This window comes from Hylobates moloch, unplaced genomic scaffold (assembly GCF_009828535.3).
Source record: "Hylobates moloch isolate HMO894 unplaced genomic scaffold, HMol_V3 SCAFFOLD_7, whole genome shotgun sequence".
Classification (NCBI taxonomy): Eukaryota; Metazoa; Chordata; class Mammalia; order Primates; family Hylobatidae; genus Hylobates; species Hylobates moloch.
Window position 1 is genome coordinate 46,361,539 of NW_026652282.1, and position 9,024 is coordinate 46,370,562.

The window sequence follows — 9,024 nt, forward strand, 5'->3', positions numbered from 1 at the left end:
AGTATGGCCATTTTCACGATATTGATTCTTCCAACCCATGAGCATGGAATGTTCTTCCATTTGTTTGTATCCTCTTTTATTTCATTGAGCAGTGGTTTGTAGTTCTCCTTGAAGAGGTCCTTCACATCCCTTGTAAGTTGGATTCCTAGGTATTTTATTCTCTTTGAAGCAATTGTGAATGGGAGTTCACTCATGATTTGGCTCTCTGTTTGTCTGTGATTGGTGTACAAGAATGCTTGTGATTTTTGTACATTGATTTTGTATCCTGAGACTTTGCTGAAGTTGCTAATCAGCTTAAGGAGATTTTGGGCTGAGACAATGGGATTTTCTAGAAAGTGTGATTTCAATGTTGGCTCACAGTGGCTTGGAAAGCCTGCATGGAAAGTATTTATTGAGGAAAAGTGGGGAGTTTTTAGCAACAATTTTGAAAAACAGACAACAAATGTCCTCCCTCCCTCCCTTGCCTCTCCTCATTGCCAGGTTTCATGTTTTCTCCAATTGTTAAAAATCACCATGTACCATTTCGTGATGCAAACATTTTACTTCTTTAATCATCCCCTTCCTTTCTCTAGACCTCTTTTTCTGGAAGAGTTCTCTGCAAGTGAGACAAAAGGATTTTCAGAAAAAGTAGTTTAATGTAATTTAGGTGAAAAGACTCATCATGTTTAAGAAACAGTCAAGATGAAATCTTGAATTTGTCAAAATTCAAAAAATGGGTTTACAGAAACTCCATCTCTTTTTTCTCTATCGTTTATCCAGTGAGAAGCATGGAAAACATCACTCCCTGGTTTGTGGCTGCTTCATTAAGTAGTCAAACTGCCGGACCTCTTCCGTCAATATCATCACACATCCAGATGTAATAGCCACAAGATGCAAGGCCAGTTTAAAACTTCCCCCTTTTTTCTTCTCATGGAAATTTCCTTCAAACTGCTAGCACTAAATTCATCATTCACAGAGTCACAAGTACCATGGCCAAGAGGGGTCCTGGCTCAAATGTTTGGGAGGGGGCTGCAGCAGCAGTAGCCCAGCTGAAGACAAGGCCGGAATGTGCCTTCACACTCCCCCAACCTCCTTTTTGAAACAGGGTTTCCCTCTGTTGCCCAGGCTGGGGTGCACCGGTGGGATCATAACTCACTGCAACCTCAGGCTCCTGGGCTCCAGCGATCCTCCCTCCTCACATTCCTGAGTAGGTGGGACTACAGGCAGTGCCACCATGCCCAGCTAATTTTTAAAATTTTGGCCTAGCCTCACTATGTCGCCCAGGCTGGTCTTGAACTTCTGGCCTCAAGTGATTCTCATGCTTCAGCCTCCCCAAGTGCTGGGATTACAGGTGTGAGCCATTGCATGCAGCCTTCCCCGGCCCCGCTCCCTGCCTTTTTTCATTTATCTAAGGCTTAAGGTTGATCTAACGCTTTGCAGAAGTCCAGGAAACTGATTTTTTTCCTCCCACTTGGAGGAAAGAGAAATTCAAACTTTTAACATTTTTTTTTTTTTTTGAGACGGAGTCTTGCTCTGTCGCCCAGGCTGGAGTGCAGTGGCACAATCTCGGCTCACTGCAAGCTCCGCCTCCCGGGTTCACGCCATTCTCCTGCCTCAGCCTCTCCGAGTAGCTGGGACTACAGGCGCCCGCCACCACGCCCGGCTAATTTTTTGTATTTTTAATAGAGACGGGGTTTCACCGTGGTCTCGATCTCCTGACCTCGTGATCCGCCCGCCTCGGCCTCCCAAAGTGCTGGGATTACAAGCGTGAGCCACCGCGCCCGGCCCAAACTTTTAACATTTTTGGCCTACACAAAGCTCACCTTTGGTAACGTATGGGTCCTTTTCTTACCTGCCTTTAGAAGAAAACAAAAGCCCAAGTCAGCATCTGGCTGCACTTTTCCCCCTTAAATTATCCAGCACAGAACGGCGGAGGAGGGATCCAGTGAGCCAGCTCTCTTGCAGTTGGAGGGATTATTGTTAAATGCTGGGAGTATGTGTGTTTCTAACAGATAGCAGGTTGGCAGCTGCTTCATATTATGGGGAAATCCATAGTCTCCAACGTGTTACAGCTTCATCATCTCTACCCCTTCACTCTTCCTTTACTGGAAGAAGGATTTCACATTTTATAGTGAGTCATGGTCTTGCTGGTGAATCACACTGCTGCTGCTATTGTGTCAGGGATCCCCAAGACCACCCTCGCTTTCAGTGATTCCCTCAAATTATCTCCTATCCTTCTGCATAGAATGCTCCTAACGGAAGCCAGCCCCCTCACCTCAGCTCAGGATCCCATGCCTCCCACCTTCTCAGGGGCTCTGCTACTGCAATGATCTACTTCTCTCTCCTGAAGCATCAACTGCTCCCTCTATATTGGGTCATTCCTCAAGCTAAGGTGGAACTCACCTTCTTCCCTCATGTCATTCAGTAGCTACTAATGCATTTATCTGCTGCCATTGAAGGCAGAACTGCATCAATGTAAACCACCCACTATGTTGAAGTAAATTATCTAGAAAGGAAAATAAACCAGGACAAAACAATTCTGAAGCATAACTTTGGGAAACTCACACTACATAATTACAAGATTCACATTAACTTTATTTATGTATTTACTTATTATTTTATTATGATGATTTTAATCATCCAGCCCCATACATCAATTATGTTAATTCTATAGTAATCAAGACAGTGTGGTATTGGGAAAATCCCAACAGATTAGAATACAGTCCAGCAATAGACTCACAGACATGAAAAACTGATTTTCAGAAGTGCAAAGGCAAAGGAGAAAGATTATCTTTTCAAGAAATTGTATTGTTTTCTTCCTGCTTCATGGCCACTGCATTTACTGTTTATTTATTCTCCTGGGTCCCTTCCCTGTGTTTCTCCTCTGTATTTTAGCTGCTCTTCTTTGTAAGGGTCTGTCTGCCCCACCACAATGTGATAGCCCTCACAGCAAGCACCACGTGTTATTGTGATACTTGATGTATCAGTCCCATCAGTGGTGGACTGGATAAAGAAAATGTGGTACATATACGCCCTAAAATACTATGCAGCCATAAAAATGAATCAGATCATATTCTTTGCAGGGATATGGTTGGAGGTAAAGGCCATTATCCTTAGCAAACTAAAGCAGGAACAGAAAACCAAATACTGCATGTTCTCACTTAAAAGTGAGAGCCAAATGATGAAAACACATGGACACATCTGGGGGAACAACATGCACTGATTGGGTCCTAGCAAAGAGCAGGGAGTGAGCAGATGGAGAGGATCAGGAAGAATAGCTAATGGATGCTGCTCTTAATACCTGGGTGATGGGATGATCTGTGCAGGAAACCACCATGGCACACATTTACCTATGTAACACACCTGCACCTCCTCCTGCACATGTATGCCTAAACTTAAAAGTAGGAAATTTAAAAAGTGAATATCTCAGAATCTTACAACTATGTCTTGGTCAATGTGTTATATATCGAAGCATTATGGTGACATAAACGCTTGGGTGTAACAACATATAGTATGATTGGAAATTTAGCAGGATTATAGCCCAGTAAGATCAAACATCAAATATTAATATTGAATTGCACTGAACTTCTCCAAGTACTTAAAGTAAAGTTGGTAAGAATAAATATTCATGCTTGAAAATATTTTGAAATACATGTAAAATGGATCAACACTGAATACCACAGATGTCACTGTCACTGGATGCTAATGAAGTACATAATAGGAACCATAAGACACTGTCAACAATAACGGGGGAAATGAAAGAAACACATTAAAGCACCATCAGATGAGTGCAGAAGCACACACATGAACACACCCTGCAGCTGCAGAAACACATGGTATGAAGTAGAGCCCCACAACTCATCAGCCTTCCTTCTCACCAACTCAGGAATTCACAAATTCGTTTGCTGGGGGTCAAATGACCACAGTAAAACTGACCAATATAAACATAACTGAGATCTATTTCAAGTATTATGTAGAAAGCTACAGACAACAGTGAACTTACTCTGAGCGGGTCTTAATCCATCATCTTCACAGAAGCCTAAAGAACTGGCTTCTAGACATTTTGTCTGATAATGGCTAAAGTAGTGAACTTCAAAATTTTTATTGCAATGCACGAGAAATACATGCATGAGAAATACACAGTTACAATGCATGAGCAATACACCATTTGTGTATATTCTACTAGGCAAATAAATACGTGCATGTGTATGTTGGTGTGCAGTCTATTTAAATATTCCATATGCAATAAATGCTATTTACTATTTTATTTTATCTCATTTCTTTAAAATGCTGTTTGTAGCTGGCAACATGAGTCTTATGAACCATTATGGATGACAAACCAGCATGGAAAATATTTAAGCCTTTTCACAGAACAACCTGAATGGCTAATAAATGCTGTTATAGAAGTATATGTAGGCCGAGTGCAGTGGCTCACGCCTGTAATCCCAGCACTTTAGGAGGCCAAGGCGGGCAGAGCACGAGGTCAAGAGATCAAAACTATTCTGGCCAAAATGGTGAAACCCCACCTCTACTAAGAATATAAAAATTAGCTGGGCATGGTGGCACGTGCCTGTAGTCCTAGCTACTCAGGAGGCTGAGGCAGGAGAATCGCTTGAACCCGGGAGGTGGAGGTTGCAGTGAGCCGAGATCCCGACATTGCACTCCAGCCTGGGCAACAGAGCCAGACTCCATCTCAAAAAAAAAAAGTATAGGCAAATACACACGAGGACCTAATTTTGCCCCCTCCTTGGGAATTCAGTCTTTTCAGATAAAAAGGTCTTTTATGTGGACCACAAAGACTACCACAAAATAGGTAATTACTGATAAAATGTGTGTTTCCTCTGCAGATAACTGGTCTGTTTTGTACATGTGAAATGTTACTTGGACAGACAAGAACTCATAGGCAAAAGAGACAGCAACTACATGTGACCTCTTGTCCTCTCGTCCTCATGTGGAGGCTTCACTTGGGCTGCAGCATAGCTAAATGCATTTATTCACAGGGACCTCCATTTCCCTACTCTGCTCCCCTTTTATGAGGCAAGTAGGAGACTTGCACTTAACATGATAGGTAGTAAGTAATTTGACCTCAATCACCAAGCATTCTGAGTTCAGGTGACAATGTTTACTACAGTATCCTGAAAATTGCCAACTCTTCAGAATCTGTAGACTTTGTCCACTTACCATCCTGCTGAAATCCAAATTTGTTCAGAGATTCCTGTGCTTGAAGTATTGGAAGCTCTAGTCGTGGGAAATTGAGCCCTCCCACAGGTAGACCGGCTGTGCTGGTCCCAGGTCTGACTCTTCCCTTAGCAGCTAGAGTTGCTAGGGTCATGTATCAGACAACTCTTCTTGTCTCTACAGTGTCTTTCATATTTTCTGCTGCTTCCTGTGTGTCGCAAGGGCTACTTCACAACTTGCTCCCATCCTAATCCATTATGATCCTTTAACCCATCCACTTGGTCCTGGGTTGTCTCCCACAGGAATGGCAGGAGGAAGCTGACATTTGGCATGAGGTTAAAGCCTGGCCTTTGAAGCTGGAGTGGAGCCATTCAGCAATCATTAAATTCCAGGTCCTTGTGAAGCAGAACCGTCCAGCCATCTGAAGACATGACATTGACCATTTGCTAATGAGTTGCTCACAGAAAGCCTAAATCCATTCTTTGAGAACCTATGAATGCACTATACTAAAAACTGGAGTTAATAAGGGACAAAAGAAAATAAAATTTAATAGTGTCCTTGCCAAAAAAGAACCAAAATATAAGACAAATTAATAATAGATCAGGATTATGACTGCCCTCACTCCTTAAAAATCTTTGAAGAACCACAATTCTTACTCAAGCTGATTTTACATAGAGGGAGGGAGGGATTGAGGAACCACACATTTCCTTCTCAAGGTATTTCCTTAAAAGGAGCCCAGCTAGATGGAATATATAGGAGTCAATTCAACAATATATCCTAATTTGTTTACAGGCTACATTCTGATCAGGGCCCCCTTCTTATCCTTCTCTTCTATATACTATTTCCCATATAAAACTGGGAATAATATAAAAGTAATAAGAAGAGGAATCATGCACACAGCTTACTATCTACATAAATGAGAGTTTATATTCCATTGGCTTCATCAATGTAACTTTAGTAATACAGGAATCTCTTGCCAAGGACAATAAAAGTTGTAAAAAAAAAAACACAACTATTGTTCATTCCAGCAACTGCATGAAAGATCCATCAACTCCTAAGTAAAAAGTGTCAAATGATATTTCTCAATGCCAAAGCTCTTTGAACCCCTTGTCTAAAAATCCTCTTTTGTTGTGTCCACCAATCCTCAATTATTATGATTCCTACCGAATTCTAACCAAACCATCCCCCACTTTAAAAAACGCACTTCACACCAGACTCCAAAATCAGAATAAATATAACTAAAGCCCTTCCACATGTGTGACATACGAGTGCCTCTGTCGAGGTAGAGCTCTTTCTTACAGCGTTATGCAAATAATGTCAGTACTGTCTTATGAACAGGTTGTTTGGCTGATATTTGGGAGTATATGATGAGCATAGGCACCACTTGCTGTGCATCATATCACAGTAGACTGAGCCCAGAAGCTATGATCAGTATCTATGGATATTTCAGAACTCTATTGCCTGAATGATCTACAGGAAAATTCAGAAAAAAACAGTTACCAGTCTAGAGATGTAAATGTGCAATAACACAACCTTAAAAAATAAAACGTGTGAATTTATTGTCTACATATAGTCAAACTCATTGTGCACATGACAGAAAACCCTGAACCAGAGAAGGAAGCGATTAATCAGGGTATGTATAAAAATTGGCGGAAGTGGGTGGATCACTTGAGTCCATGTATTTGAGACCAGCCTGAGCAACACAGTGAGACCTTGCATATAAAAAAATAAATTAATTAGCTGGGCATGGTGGCACCCACCCATATTCCCAAATACTCAGAGGGCTGCAACATGAGGATTGCTTGAGCCCAGGAGATAGAGGTTGCAGTGAGGTATGGTAATGCCACCTCCCTCCAGCCTGGGTGACAGAGCAATACACTGAGGAAAAAGCATGTATATATATAGAGACATAAAATTCCTTATTTCTGTCACAGGTATTTCTGAGACACATCCTCCGCTAAGAGTGGCATGGGACAGTCTGTTCCCAAATTTTCTGGTTTGACAAGAGAGAGAGACAAAAAAATATCTTCTAAGTCCCTTTCTTTCTACTACAAACAGCCTGGCGATGTGGGTGTGGGGACAGCGGGAAGACCCTGGCCTGCCCTGTATGTGCCTGACTCAGCGTGCACGCCCCTTGCTGCCCAAGTCCCTTGTTGCCCATGCGCCTTGCTGTCTTCTGCAGAGCTGTGCAAGTAGACATCATGACTTCCTTCTGTCTCGCTGACTACGACTAAGTTGGTAGATCCTCAGATCAATCCTCCCAGAAGTTGAAGTGTGAGTGAATGTGAGGAGGAGCCCGTGGGCATGGTCCAGGACCTTCTAGGGAGAAGGGCTTTGAGGTCCCCGTTTTTCTCCTAACAGTCAGTGACGCAGCTATGGCCTTGGACAGGGGAGGAAGGAGGGTCATAGAGCAGAGGAGCTTCTGGCGAACATGGAGTGAGTTTTGAAGGGGGAAATTATTTGTGGTAGTTGAATCATGGAGGCATATGAAACCGCCCACAGAGGATGGATTCCAAATTCCTCAATGGGGACCTGAAAGGGGGTGAAAGAGTGCAGGACTACAGGGTGCAAAATGGGCTGGTGCGAGGCTGGGCACCAGGCACCAATCTCACTTTGCATGCTCCTTGAATGCCCACCTCAATGCATGTTCACTGGGCATCTTCCAATCTATCCCTTTGCCCATGTGGTGAACTCTGTGGAGCTGTGAGGGTGTGAGGGTTGCGTTCCTGCTTTCTGAATCCTTTCTCCCCAATTCGGACCCAGCTGGTAGATCCTCAGACCAGTCCTCCCAGGAGTTGAAGTCTGAATGAGTGTGGGGAGGAGCCAGTGGGCTTCTGGAGTGTTGGGCAGCATAGTCCCTGACCTTGGAGGGTGAAGAGTCTTCGTCCTTTTCCTGGTGTAATAGCATCGCCATGGGCCTTGTGGGGCACTCAGAGTGAAGGAGGAAGGTGGGCCACGGAGTGGAGGGGGTGCAGGTGAAGATGAGGAGAGTGCTGGGGGGAGCTATTGGAGTTTTCTTAGTCCTGGAAGCACCTGGAACCCTCAACAGAAGACACATTCCAGACTCCTTGGCGGAGACCTGGGAAGCAGGGAGGTGGATGGTTAGGAAAGGGCCTGGGAACTGGGAACCCCGCGGGCTGGTGACCAGGCCCGAGATCTCTTGAGCACCCTGCAGAGCTGTCCAGTGAGGCGTGCCCTCTTCTGTGTGCCAACTTCACAACTCCACCATGGATGTACGAATGGGACTGTGTGTTCCAACAAAACTTGATTGTACAGGGGAAATGGGCCTAGCAAATGGATGTGTGACAAAAGCTGTGGTCACTGTAGTTTTAATTCTCTACCTGTATTTTCCTAAATGTCTCCACAGAGCAGAGTTCAATTGTGAAATCAAACCTCATCGGAAATATCCTGTCTTTTGCCAGGAGCCTTAAGACATTGCTCAGCAAGCTTGACCATCTTAAGTGGCTCTACAAATATTTGATTCAGAAGGCACACACACTTATACTTGCCCTGGGACTTTCAAAGTGTTTGCAGATTTTTAAAAAAATTTTGCAAGTTAACATTTGTCCATGAAAGTGGTCAAATATAGCTGTCCTCTCAAGCGCATTTTCCCAATCATAGTACTGTGTTTGCAGAGTGAAATATGAGTTGGCGAGGAAGATCAACATATAGGCCTAGACTAAGATGATATTTACAGCCTCTTCAGCTGATTGGGCCTATGCATGTGAGTGACTTAACATTCAATGTTTTCTTTTTTTTTTTTGTACTTTAAGTTTTAGGGTACATGTGCACAATGTGCAGGTTTGTTACTATTAGCAGAAATTTCTTTTTGTGGTAGTGTTGGTGGACTATTATAGATGCACAGAT